Source organism: Rhinolophus sinicus, linkage group LG06 (assembly GCF_036562045.2).
Source record: "Rhinolophus sinicus isolate RSC01 linkage group LG06, ASM3656204v1, whole genome shotgun sequence".
NCBI lineage: Eukaryota > Metazoa > Chordata > Mammalia > Chiroptera > Rhinolophidae > Rhinolophus > Rhinolophus sinicus.
In genome coordinates this window covers 154413977-154427783 of record NC_133756.1, presented here as the reverse complement: position 1 = coordinate 154427783, position 13807 = coordinate 154413977, and the positions used below count along the sequence as shown (strand labels likewise).

General features: G+C 47.0%; 1 protein-coding gene across 1 annotated transcript in view; it reads right to left on the bottom strand.

The window, feature by feature from the left end:
* The window catches only part of PTPRJ (protein tyrosine phosphatase receptor type J), a 154914-nt gene that overhangs the window by 111605 nt on the left and 29502 nt on the right, over positions 1-13807 (bottom strand). The gene's annotated exons all lie outside the window — the stretch shown is intronic.

Sequence of the window (13807 nt, the reverse complement as noted above, 5' to 3'; positions counted from 1 at the left end):
AAGCCAGACAGACCAGGGTTTCAATCGTGGCTCCACTCCTTAGCCTCGGACTTCCAGCAGTTACTTAACTGCTTCACTTCCTCCTTTGAAAAATGGGCTTTGAATACCACACAGGGTTGGATTCTCACTCATGCATCTGAAATGCACGACAAAGTACTTGGCATATAAGGAGCAACAATTGTTGGTATGGCTGTCGTCATTATTCTCAAGTAAAGATCTGTGGAAAAACCAACAGGCCTTGAAGTGTAATATTGAAGAGCCTAGACCCTGGAGCCATGCTCCTCCGGTTCAAGTCCTAGCTGTACCACTTGTTAGTTGGGTGACCTCTGTGCATAGTTCCTCATCATTAAAATGGGCAAAATAACACCACCTACCTCCTAGGGCTGCTATGAGGACTAAATGAGGTAATATGTGTAATGCATATTCTACAATGTATATACATGTGCCTGGCACTATTCTAACCATTTGTTATACAAATTAAAATAAGATGAATCAATAGGTATCTGGGGAACAGAGGTGTCCTTTAATGCAACAATAGCAACAGCTACTAATATCTGTATTATGCTTTCATATCCACTCTGTTATTTAAGCTTTTAATTGAAACCCAAGAAAAATAATCTTATGATGTAAAATTTGGGCCTAAATTCTAAGCAATGCCTGGGAATCTTCCTTTCTTAAGTTTCATTTAAGAAAGAAGAAAAAAAGAAGGCTCTGGTTCATGGGAATCACCAAATGAAGGACCATTTATGCTTTTTCTAGCTCAAGTCTTTGCCTGCACAGCAAGTTCTTCCCAACAGAGCACATCCTTCTCACATGCCGTCTCGAGGAGATGACCAGAGGGAAGGTTCACTCCAAAGTTTAGCACCAGGACAGTACAGGCTGAAGGAAAGGAAAAGAGAGATTTGGGCCAAGTTTATAGGTTACTTTTCAAACAAGTGAGAAGGGCTCCACTAGGTGACTGTAGCAGTGTTAGCACCTTGGGGTTCAGACTAAGTCCTCCCCAGTCCCTGCCGCCAATTTGCCTTGGGGAGAAGCCTTCTAGTAAGTGAAGTATTTATTCAATACTCAGCTGCCTAGCACAGGTCCAATGCTCTGGATCTGAGGACCAGCCCCAGCAGGGCCACCATCAGTGGCACTGCCTACCACACAGCTACCAAGGCCAGATCTCGCCCACCAGTGCCTATCTTCTTCTCCACCACTACTTGTCTTATCATTCTGAGGGATTTCCACACCAGTAACTGGTCCTTGGTCACTTTGCGCAGAGGCAAATCCAAAGCCAACAAAGCAGACAAGCACTTGTATTCCTTGAACATCTGCCAAGACAGGAAACGTGCACCACCTGGCTGGTACCACCGATCTAACACGATGGCGATCTCATTCAGTCCCATGGCTCCACATAACTGATGACTCTCAAATGTAGCATGCCAGCCTCAATGTCTTCTCTGAAATCCAGGCTCCAGTTTCCAACCGTCTGCTCAACATTGCCTCGTCGATGTCTAACAGGCATCTCAAGCTCAAAAGTCCAAAATCTCCCCTCCCGCCCAGTTCATGCCAGTCCTCAGCCCGCTTTCTCCTTGCTATTCCACAAACAAGTCAACTAGCCCTACCTCAGGGCATTTGCACCTGCCCTTTCCTACGCCCCCATATAGAAGCTTTCCCTGACCACCATCACAATGTATCCCCTCACCCTATTTCACTTCTTTTCACAGCCCTGAAGTCTACCTGTCTTCTCACCAAATATAAGCTCCACAACAGAAGAGACTTGGTCTGTTTGGGTTCCATCAATACCCCCAGTACATAAGAATGTTTGGCATAGAGCAGCTGTTGAACAAATTGTGTGTGCTGAATGAATCCATTAATTGGTTAATTAATTAGAGGCCAAGGTAAACAAAGAGAGGGTCAAAAACAAAAATCACATCTGGGGCTGCACTGAAAAGAAAGTTTTCAAGAAGTACTTGCAGCCCAGCTGAGGAGTCTCCTGGAGCTGCTCAGCGGCCAGTTAAATTGCACTTCTCAGTTTCTCTTTTCTCCCTTCCCCTCTATATTTCACTTCATAATGTTTTTTAAACTGATCACACATGAAAGTCCAGAGCTGAGGGATGTGAACTTCACAAAAAAAAAGGAACCAGGCCAGGAGGAACCAGGCCAGGTAGAGGGCAGGAAGAGATGCTGGGGAACTGAGTCACTCTCTGCCGCCTGGCTTGATCTGGCCAGCTGGACGCAGCAACGACAGCGGTCACTTACTGAGCCTTGACCGAGAGCCGTGCACTTAGCTGAGCGCTCATCCTCGTGACAACCTTTATATAAAGTCACAGGGACGCCATGTCTAACATGGGGCTGGGTTCTAATTGGGCATAAGCATACTAACCCTTGAAACGTACCAGCATAGGCATCTGTCAGAGAAAGACCCACGCCCGTCCCCTTGAGTTCCAGCACCAGAGTAGATGAAGTAATGGCCTAGCAGCTTACATTCAGGAGCCACACTGTAGCAAAACTACACATCTTTAATTCCTGGAACCACACTCCCATGACAGGAGAACCACACCATGACAGGTACCAGGACACCAACAAGAAAGGTCAGGTGCGTTTCCAATCCCACACTCCCTCCAGGCCAAACGTGGATGTACAGTGGGTAAGGAGCACAGCCAGCGTCGGACCAGCCCCTCCAGCATGTTGAGCCAGACTTGGGCTGGACCTCTTCTGTCTTCCTTGACCCCACGGCACCTTCTATGTGATGGGCACTTCCACACGATGTCTGCTGGAAGTCCTCCTGCCAAGCAGAGTATTAATTACCTGCATCATGCTTTAGAGCCTACTAGGGGCTTCCGCAGGCTCATGTGGAGGGCCCAGTAAGGTGGTGTCTCTCCCCATCTCACTGATGTGGAAAGCTCAGAGAGAGGAGAGCCTGAGTCCCACAGGAGGACCAGAGGGGACCCAGGTCTTCTGACACCACGGCCCCGGGCTACAGTATCTACCTTCTGCCCCATTTGGGTTGACCTTCAGCACCCCCACTTCTTCAGGCTCCCTGAATCTTCATTCTACCGTTCATAAGAAGAAACCTCAGGCTAGGACTCTGCACACCAAGACTCTTAACAGTCGACCGCTGTACAGAACCATCAGGAGATTCTTTGTTAGAGGCGAGCAGAAGAGTAGGAAGGAGGTCAGGTTACAAATGTCTACCGTCTACTAAAGTCCCTTAAGACTCTGTTGGCTGCCCACTTCCGTAACATCCAGTCTCTTCTTCCTCCTTAGTACAGGACCCTCAGTTTTTAATGTTATATATTGCACCCCGCACTAAGGCTGCATTTCCCAAACTCCTTTGCAGCTAGGTATGTGCATGTGACTAAGTTAGGACCAGTGAAATGTAAGCAGACGAGTCCTCTAGAAATTTCAGGAAAGAGCTTATGGAGAGCTGCTTCTGCAGAGAAGTGCCTATTTTTTGGCCAGTGCCTTTCTTATTTCTGCCAGCATGCAGACCAGACATGACAGCTGGAGTTCCAGGAACACCCTAGACTTCACAGTGAGGTGACCTAGAGGATGGAAGCCACGTGCAGGAAGACGGAGCCTGTGTCCCAGATGACAGCCTGGGGCTCTTAGAGCTCTGAACTGCTAATTCTAACTTATTTTTATGTGAGAAATAAAACTTTATATCACTTCAGACTCTGCTTAATTACTGTTAATCAGAGGCTTTTTGGTTTTTTGTTATATGCAGCTAAGGCTAATCCCAACTACATAAACCCAACGCAAAAATAAAATCCTAACAAATCCCTGCCCCCATCTCTTATGCCCAACCAGTTCCATGAAAAGCAAAACATGTGTCCAGATAAAAATCCAACATTCCTACAAATTAATCTGTTTTACATTTGAAGGTCCAGAACTTCTTATACTATCATCTCTATCACTGGCTCCAAAGAACATACAATTAAGATTCGATGTCCTTTTCTAATTAAGAGAAAAATTTCCTCCCATTTGACTGACAGGCACTCCTCAGAGGTCTTCAGGAGTACGGGGGATGGAGGGTATGGAAAGCAATTTTAAGCTCCCATGTGGGAGGAAGCAGGGCAGGACAAAACTTCAAGATGAAAATAGTACAGCTCATCTTTAATATTTTTATTTTCTCTTATGCAATTAAACTTGCATGTTTATCAAATATAAACTATGAAATAATTACAAAGGGGATTGCCAAAGAAATGGTAAACATACCAAAAAAAGAAAGTTCCATGAGCACCCCTTATAAGTGCACAAGACTTGGGGGATTTCGGGTCACCTCACTTAATCCTCACTAACAAAAAAGCAATGATCACATGAGCTGGGGTTCTACTTTTATCCCATAACATATAAGGAAACGTGGGTTTGGAGAAGTTAGAAGATTTCTCTGAGGTCGCATAGCTAGTCAGACATTCTTCTTGCTAAAATAATTAGGACGGGAAAAGAGGAAATGGCCAAGAGTAATATTCCCTCTTTATATCTTTCTGTATAATCTGAATTTTATACAACTATGTACATGCATTATTTGATCTTTTTTTTCCTTTTAAAAAATAATAAATTTATTTTTTGTGGCTCTGAAAAGAGAAAAGTAATTGGACCAAATGTATGAGGTCACAAGGGCTAAGCAATGCACGCAGGTGTGAGGCTCGCCTGACTCCCAGAGCGCACATCCTGGAGGCCCGGGTAGGGATGCTGAACAAGGCAGGACCGCGTCCACACACAGCCCGCTGCAGAGGGCCTGGCCCACACCCCGCAAACCCAGCACCCATGCTGTGCTCAAAGGGACGAACCTGTGTCAGACAGCAGGAGGATGTGGTAGGAAATCCTACAGGCATAATTGAAAATGTTTCTTTCTTCCTTGAGGTCCTCTTCCAAACTACCTTCCATTTGCAGGGGGCCTAACCTGTAGCTTTAACTTCCCTCTCCGCTAGGGATCTAAACAAAGGTCGAGCACTGGTGAGACACGGGCTGAATTCGGCTCATGTGAGTTTGGTTCACCCACACAATGTTTGGAAACAAATCTAAGCCAACTTTAACAATTAAGAGATTTCACATTAAAAGCCCGATTTCTGGTTTTTCATGAAGAACTGGGTGGTGCCGTGGGAACACTGGGTCCACATCCTTGGGCTGGCCGTGAGGAAGGACAGTGGCGTAGAGAAAGGGGTCATGGAGCACTCACTCCCCAAGCCGCTCCCAGCCCCACCCCTGTTGAAACTCATCCTCAAACCTATATCTCCACCAGAAGAGAAACATTTCTCGGTGTCTATCCCTCTATCAGAAGCACAAAATGGAAAGACAAACCAAGAAGACCTTGTGTTTCAGGACAGGTGAGAGAGCATGACTCAGCAGTCGCAAAGACCTTTGCTTTCTGTCCAATTTGCAAGCCAAGTACAACTGTGAAGAAATATTTACTAACTTAGGGTGCTTTTTCTGCCACCTGGGGAGCTTCTCACATTCCCACTCACTGCCTGAACCCTGGATGCATTTGAGCTTGGCAACTAAGAACTCTCTGAGGAAGAGCTTTACCGAGAAAAAGTAACAAACCTGACAATACTGCAGATTTCCCTTGGGGGCAGGCAGCCCCTCCACTGAAGTCTGCAAAGACCATTAGACCACAGTCAAAGGCCACTGCCAAGTGTGCGGCCACAACTGCCCAGAGTGAGGTATTTTAGAATGATGTCTGAGCTCAAGCCTCTGTTATTATTCTGGGGGACACAGGAGGCCCCCTGGACCCGGTTTTGGGGGCCAGACAGTGATCCAAGCAGCCCCCAGCCAAAGGAAGGCAGCCAGGCCACCCCACAGACCTCATAGCCTTATTTAAAGAGTGAATGGACCATATATCTGGTTGCCCCTGCCCTCTGGATACACCTGAATGAATGGCCACCAAATGCTCAGGACACAGATGTGAATGACACAGTGTCCGAGGGTTGGAAAGGATGTTAGGAGGGCAGAAACCCTCATTTGTTAAGCATCTGCCTTATTCAGACGATACGAATGCCAGACGCTTTACACGTGTAATCATATTTCATCTTCACAACCTCATGATGTAGGTCTCACCCACCCCATTTTTACAGATGAAGAAACTGAGGTTGAGAAGCCAACAACTTGCCCAAGGTCACTGTCAGTAAGTCAGAGATAGGCAACAGGCTGCTGGCTTTGGGGGTCGGGGGTGGAGGACGGTCAACGGTGCAGGCAGAAATCAAAGGCAAGCGCAGAAACTGACCCCTGGCAGCCATGCAGACTCAAACGGCACGTGTCCCTTCGCTGTCGGGGAGAAGCCAGCTCCACAACAGGTGGATTCTGAGCCATCCTGACGTGAGGTTCAGCAGATCACTGCCCTATAAAAGAGAGCACATGGCCTCCTGTGGAAGGCGTGGTCAATCTGGGGACATACTAGATTTTTCCTCCTTCTCAGGTAAGACCATAAGGCACCACACCCTTCCAGGGCCACAGCCCTTCTCTGTGGGTCACTCTTGGTACTCCGCCTCGAGCCCCCAACCCCAGCCACGCACTGACCATTCCTGAGTCCTGCTGGCCAAGAAACAACACCTTGGACTTGGCCTTTCCACCACCCTTAGGGACCTGGTCTGTACCAGACCACCTGAAGCCTGTACAGTATCCTCAGTGGTAGGTAGGAACTGGGCCACAACGAGCAGATTTCAAACCCTAATCACAGAATCTCAAACAGGTCTGAGAAAAATAAAAATGGTACCCAACATTTGCTCTCATTGAGGTCAATGAATTGAAGACCTCTAGTGCAAAACACATTAAAATAATCACCAAGGGAACATCTTTCATTCCTTACAACAGAAACTCAAAGTCAAAGGTAACTCTGTCCCAAATTTCTCAGCAACTTGCTGTGTTTTGGGGGAGAAGGGTTTCAGTTCCCCATTATCAGCAACAACCTGGGAATTCTAACCCAACCCATATCAGGACCAAGTTGTACATCTCGCCTGGTGGTCCTTCCTTTTATGGAAAGACTCTGTCCTGGGATCTTGCCTGTCCTCAGCCCTTTCTGGCTATGACATCTCCATGGCATTCCAAGGCTCACCCACACTGGGCACTGTCATGAAACACTATTTCAAATCTTAAAAAGGGCCCTTTAAAAAGTATTTCCTCTATATCATCTCAGTGTGACCCCTGTGTTGGGTCAGGGTGTACTTTGTGTGTGGCAGGGAACAGGGAACAATGAAGGGGTTCAGAACCTACGACAACGACCATCTGAACCAACAAAATCCTGAGGCATGGGATGTCAGGGCCGCAAAGGACCCCAGCAACTGCTTAAACCAGGTGAGGCAATAAACTCAGAGGTTGAGAATGTTGCTCAGTCATAAGCTAGAAGAGGCCAATCTAGCACTAGGTCTCCACACTCCAGAACCACGGTTTTCCCTATAACACACTGCCTCTTCCCGCTGTCCTGGAAGCTGGGGCTCCACCTGCTCACAACCCCTAGGTTCTATCCACCCCCTCACCACCTCCGTTAGCTCTGACGTGGGTCGTGGTGAGCAAACAAGCACACCTTGGGGTGGGGGCAGGCATCCAGGAGGGGAAAGTATGGACTTGGGCCTGTTTTGTTTTGTCACTGCCTTCAGCTTCTTGAGGGTGTCAAGGACAGGCCTACAATCCCAGTATTCAAGTCAGACCCCCACGGGGCTCACCACCACGCCGAAGAAGACCCGCAGGACAGGGTCCTCCAAGTCCTACGTGCAACATTGGGTGTTGCCCTCCCCGGAAAAGGAGTTAGATCCCGCGGGACTTGCGCCCCTCAACTTCGCTGTTCCAGTCGTCGGCCCCCTTTCCCATGCTCTTCACTGACCTTAAGCAGCTTCCTCTTGGGGGTCAGTTCTCCACACCCCAACATGAAGTGTCTAATTTGATAAAACCCCTGTTGACCATTCCCCTGTGCCAAACACCGAGGGGACATAGTGCTGAGTAAAACTGGAACCCTTCCACAATGAACTTATAACCTACCATGGAAGACGGACCTCAGAACAACGGGGACCGAAAGACTGGTGGAGATAGAGGGAAAGCGCTGCAGAAATTAAGAGAAATATGCAGTTTATTCCAAATTTGCAGATGGGGAGGGCAGCCAACTTCAGGGAGAAAGCGCCTTTTGAGCAGAGCCTTTGAAGGATGAGGGGAGCGTAGGATTCCCATAAACTGGGGGGACAGCATTCCAGGAAGAGGGAACAGCATGAGTGAAACCAAGGAGGGAGGAAACCGTGGGTGTGTCGCGGGAGCCCTCCCCACCCACCCACCCTGCAGTCTGAGGCAGCTGCAGCCAGGGGAGTCTGGAGGGACGCAGAGGAGACAACACTGGAGTGGTAAGTTGAGGCCACCCATTGAAGCGGAGACACAGTTTATAGCATTTCCGGTATAAACCACACAAGGCCTTGAATGCCAGACTGGAGAATTCAAACTTACACTACGGGGAGCAGTGAGAAGCCCTGAAGGCCTGGGGGAGGGAAGGAGACAAGGAACAGAAGGCTCTCCGGTGGGCAAAGACCTTGCCCTTTGTCATCACGCCTCCTTGACGCCAACGTTTGGCATCTGCTCCGCCCACTCCGCATGTCATGTCCATTTCCGTGGCAATCCCGGTATCTGACCATCTGGATGGTGACTAACACCCACCTACTCTGACCCTATGGCATGTGCGTGTCCCCTGGCGGCCTCGTTCACCAGCCTCGCCTCCCACTCAGAGGCCAGCAGGCATGATTTTGTAGTTGAATTGGCTGTCAACATTTAAAAATTAAGAGACATCACACACAAAAATCTGGATTTTTTCCTAGAAACTACACTTCTACATGACAACAAAGAAGCTGACCGGCAGCTGCCCCCTTTAGGCAGAGCATGCAACCTCCACTTTCCTGAACTGTCATCTCTTTTTAATCTCCAAGGCTGAGAATAAACATCCATTCTTCATGTATCTGTTACCAGGCCACCTACCATACCGCCAAAGACCTCTGAGTTTCCACCGCCCCACCACATTTAGCCTAGATATGTGGGCCTACGACCTTCTTGACCCTTCCGGTCCCAGTACTAACCCCTCACCCAGATCCCACAGCCCACCCACAAGACCCAGCACTTCACTCCTGCACATACACTCTGAGGCCCTGGCAGATGGCACTGCCGGAAGAAATCAGAAGCCCCTCGAGAGAATTAGGCAACAAGCTCAGAAGAAATTTAATACACCTTTCCTCTCCTTTCTGTGACCAACTCAGCTCTTCCTGATTACCCACTGTGTGTCAGGTCTTCTAAGCAGGGCTGCTGGATAAGGTGGGACCCCTGCCTTTGCCAGGTCTGGTGGACATGGAGAACCTCCAGGTATCCCTGGCTTAGATGCCACTTAGAATGAATGAAATAACAACACAGCTCATGCGTGAACCCTGGCAATCCACATGCATTCTGCAACCAAATGTTCAACACTCACTCGCCAGTGAAGAAGGCAGCAGTCACCGTGTTTCCGAAAAGGATGGTCCTCAACACTTACTCCCACCGTCATGAGCTGTTTGTGACACATGCAAGGAAATTTACTCCACTGCTCTGCTCTTAGAGACAAAGTGAAAGAAAGAAAAGGTTGGACATGGTTTTAAGAAAAAAAGGAAAGAAATTTAAGTCTAGATCCTATCTTCAATGAAAATACAGACTAGTTGGGGATCAAAACATGGAACCCTAGAGACTCATAAAGTCACTGACACAGGTGTGGGAGGAATGTGACTGTGGGCGGGGTCCGGGGGATGCCCAATGGAAGAGGGGGTGCTACAGCTGGGTTTCTATGATTTTTGTGAACCAAGGAGACAGCCTAGGAGTGCATAAATAATCAAAATTCTGTTTTGACCAATCATTAGGCCCTCCCTTTAATAAAAAGTTGTGGATCTAATAAATCTACAGTTGAAGAAATGGTAGGACACACTAAATCCCACTTTACTAACAACAAAGTTCAAAGTGCCAGGGAAAACTGTAATTCAGAAAGCCACAGATTCAGCCTGTGAATGGGTTTTCTACTTGGCAAGACAGCTCCTCGTCGCTAAGTAATACACAGAAATGAATGGGCATTTGTATCAGGGAAATCTCCCGTGATTATTAGAAGGGAAAGGAAAGAGGGAGGTAGAAGCAAGAGCGTAAGCTACCTGCAGGCCCCCTCGGGTTTAAATTCTGGCAAAGGCAACAACGGTTTTGTTCAAAGTGGGATGACATCCAGCAAGAACTACCATGCTAAAAGAAAACGGAATTTCTATGCTTTTAATAGTCATTTTTCTCCATTTTCTTTCTCTGAATTTCTCCTCCAAACTCTGGTCACCTTACAACACGCAGCCATTTGAACCGCCCCAGGAAGTAAATCAGCCTGTCCCCTTCGACAAAACTGACAACAGTACTTTCCCACTGCCCTATTGCACATTGTGTTTAGTCCCATCTTATACCATGAGGCCTCAGGCCTTCACATCCCTCTTCCACCCCCATTACACCTACCAGGCCCGTCCCACCAGCTTCCCCTCAGCTCACCCACTCCTGCCTGTAATTTCCCCAGGATGGGTCCTTGGGTTCAGTCACTTCCACACTTCTGTGTTTATATCACACATACACACACACACACACACACACACACGCAGAAGGACTCTTTCTTCCCCCTAAACCAAAAATCCATAAATGAAATGAACCCCAGCTGCTCTGACTGAAGCAAATATCGAGGTCTAGAAACCTCGGTCACTTTGTCTTGCTTGAGGCTGCCTAACCCCTTACTACAGTCCAAAAAAAGCACTATTCGAATTAAATGTCTTCATTGTGGAGGTGTGAAATCAGAACCCCAGAGAGGGAAAGTGTCTGGCCCAAGGACACACAGTCTGTGTCCAGACTCACCAGACTGCACAGTAATTATCTTATATAACCAATATGCATATACAGAACTTACCACGCCCAGCCTTTCTCTAAACCCTTTACACAGATTAACCTAGTTAATGCCCACAACAATCTTATGACAGAGGCTCTCTTATTCTCCCCCATTTAACAGAGGAGGAAACTGAGACACAGAGACATTAAGGAACTTGGCCAAGGTCACAGAGCTGGTATGTGGCAGAGCAGGTTTCTGAACCCAGGCAGCCTGGCTTCATATCCATGGTTCTTAAGTAGTTTGCCAGAAGGAATCACTTCTGCCTTTACACAGAAAAAGGAATTCTATGTTGTTAACCATTTGACAAATTAAATATGCCCAGAGTTTGCCTTAAAAAGCAAAACAAAGACCCATAAAAAAATTTTTTTAATTATTTTTAAACACCAACAACACTGGAGATTGCAGCGAAAAGCTAAACGTGCTAGACTCAGATTAAAAAGTGTTTGTCAGCTTTCTTTCTCAGGGTATTGCATGCTTGGATGTGTGTGTGGGGGGGGAGTGCAATACACGTTAATCTACATGGTAGCCCCAATCTTTTAACCTGTTCTCAGTGCATTTGTCCTCCGCACATATATACCCATGATGACTTTGTTTCCACCCCTGGTGCCCCAAACCCTGGGGCTTCCACAACAACGACTGTACTAGAAACCACCCACATACAAAACCTAACCTATTAGTGGTTCGGGGCTATGGCCAGCCTACTCTCCTACCACAGAGGAGTAAAATGTCCTGCCTTTTCTTTGAAAAACAAATCCTCAGTGGCCAGCCGTCCCTTTTGGGGATCTTTCTCTGTCTCTACGAGGGGATTTTTTTTCTCCCCAACTTTGGCGTGTGCCCCTCAAAATAAAGTCAGGATCCAGAGATGAACTGTCCAAATTCCTGGCTTCTTTACTGTGTCATTCACTTGTCGACAACCTGTCGTGTTGGTAGCTCATTCGGACATCCACATCAGAGAAGGGCAGGAAGAAGGGTAGGGGCGTCCAGCACTGAGACCCAACTCAGTTAACGGTAGGTACTTGCAGAAGTTCTGAGCTGTTTTGAAATCTCTGCCTCCTCAGCTGCCTGCCCACCTCGGGCACCTGGGCTGTAATGGTTGCATTCACTGAGCATTCACTATGCAGCCAGAATGCTCTGTTATGAGATCTGCAAAATATGAGCTTAATGGGGGCACACGTGCACAAGGTTCTGACAACCGGGGAACTCTAACTGTCCTACGAAAGGAACGGGGCCACCCCAAACAAGGGGTTGGGGGAGACAGATATTTCCATAGCAGCAAGGAACAAAGAACAGCCCAACTTTCTGTGCCAAAGCCCTCCACCATCACCACCAAAAACTGGGGTATTTCATGCCACAGACCAGCGGTCACACTTAGGTTGGTGCAAAAGTAATTGCGGTTTTTGCAATTATTTTTAACCTTTTAAACCGCAATTACTTTTGCAACAACCTAATAACTCAAATCCACCCACTTCCACATTTGCATAATGGGTTCTGACATTTGGCTACCATTTAACGGTCACCAAATAAGAGCCAGGGTGGAGACACTCCCCACAAAGCAATATTTATTATCTTTGGATGACCACTGGCTAAAACCTCCTGAAGTTTCACCCAACTCAGCTCTGTAAAACAAATGAAAAAGAACACCATTATAATTCACAATCTAACCAGGATCTCGGGACCTACCCATACTTTGTATTTTCTAATTTTCATATAAATATTAGAACAGTGCAGAAACAGGGTGATCTCAGATGCGTGCCAATTTGATGCCTGCATGACAAAACCCAACCATTTATTTCACCTTATTCTACTTCTTATCTCAAATACACAGTTCCTTTCCCTTCACAAAAATATCCCTCTTTTAAACAATATGCGATGCAAAGCAAATAGAATAGTGTACCAAAACAAATTCTTTCCTGCAAAATTTATGGTTCCTCTTCTGTCCCCAGTTGCACACATTACTACCACCAGGTCTGTTACTGTGTACACTACACAGGCTACAAATTCTCAAGAACTGCATCAATCTCTCAACTGTGTGCTGTGTGATAGGGCATGCTCAGTTGCTGATTTTTTTCTTTTTTTGGTTTTGCCTTTTTTCTTTTTTATTTATTTTTTTGTTTGTTTCTGTCTTTTCTTTCCTCTTTGGCTTTTTTTTTTTTTTCAGATGCTGATTTTTAAAAGCAAATCAACATTTCTCAGATAATTTAATAAGATAAATAATTAGGAAGGAAACACTGACAGCATTCAATACCATAAGGAGGAAAAAAACCTAAATGTTCCTAAATCTTAGCATATACCTTGGACGAGGTGACAAACTGCTGGCACCCTGGCGAAATGTCCCTCACAATATTTTTTCATCACTTACCCTAAGTCAGCATATTTTACTTTCTAGACTGAGGCAAATCAGCTTGCTGAACACAAGCTTGCTGAATAGTCAATACAGGGAGTGTACTGACATCCCCTGAACACAATTAAGTCCTCTCAGGCTCAGAGAAAGGTGGGTTTGGTTTGGTTTGGTTGGGGGGCAGTGGGGAGCATAACTCAGGACACGCTTGTCCCATGCATCTGCCCAGTGGGGTTCAGTGTACTTCTCTGCCGCTCATAAAACCCAAGTGCCCACCAGACCCCTGCTACCTCCACGCTCCTAAATAGAGTTTGTCCCCAAAGCAGAAAAAAAACCCAGGAGACTGGCAGGCGGCAATTTAAATGCCCAGCAGCCCAGAAGGGCAGAACCGACAGCCTTACCCCATGTACCCAGCCTTTCCACAGGGCCCAGGGAGAGGGGGCCGCCCCAACCTACACACACACACCCCAAGGAAGCTTGGAGAGAGGAGTAACTGCACTCTGGAGAAGCACAGGGAAAACGAAGGCCTCAGATTTATCCTGCCCGGTATCTAACCCTTCCTCTGGCAGCTGCCATGAGTGACTCTGGTCAAT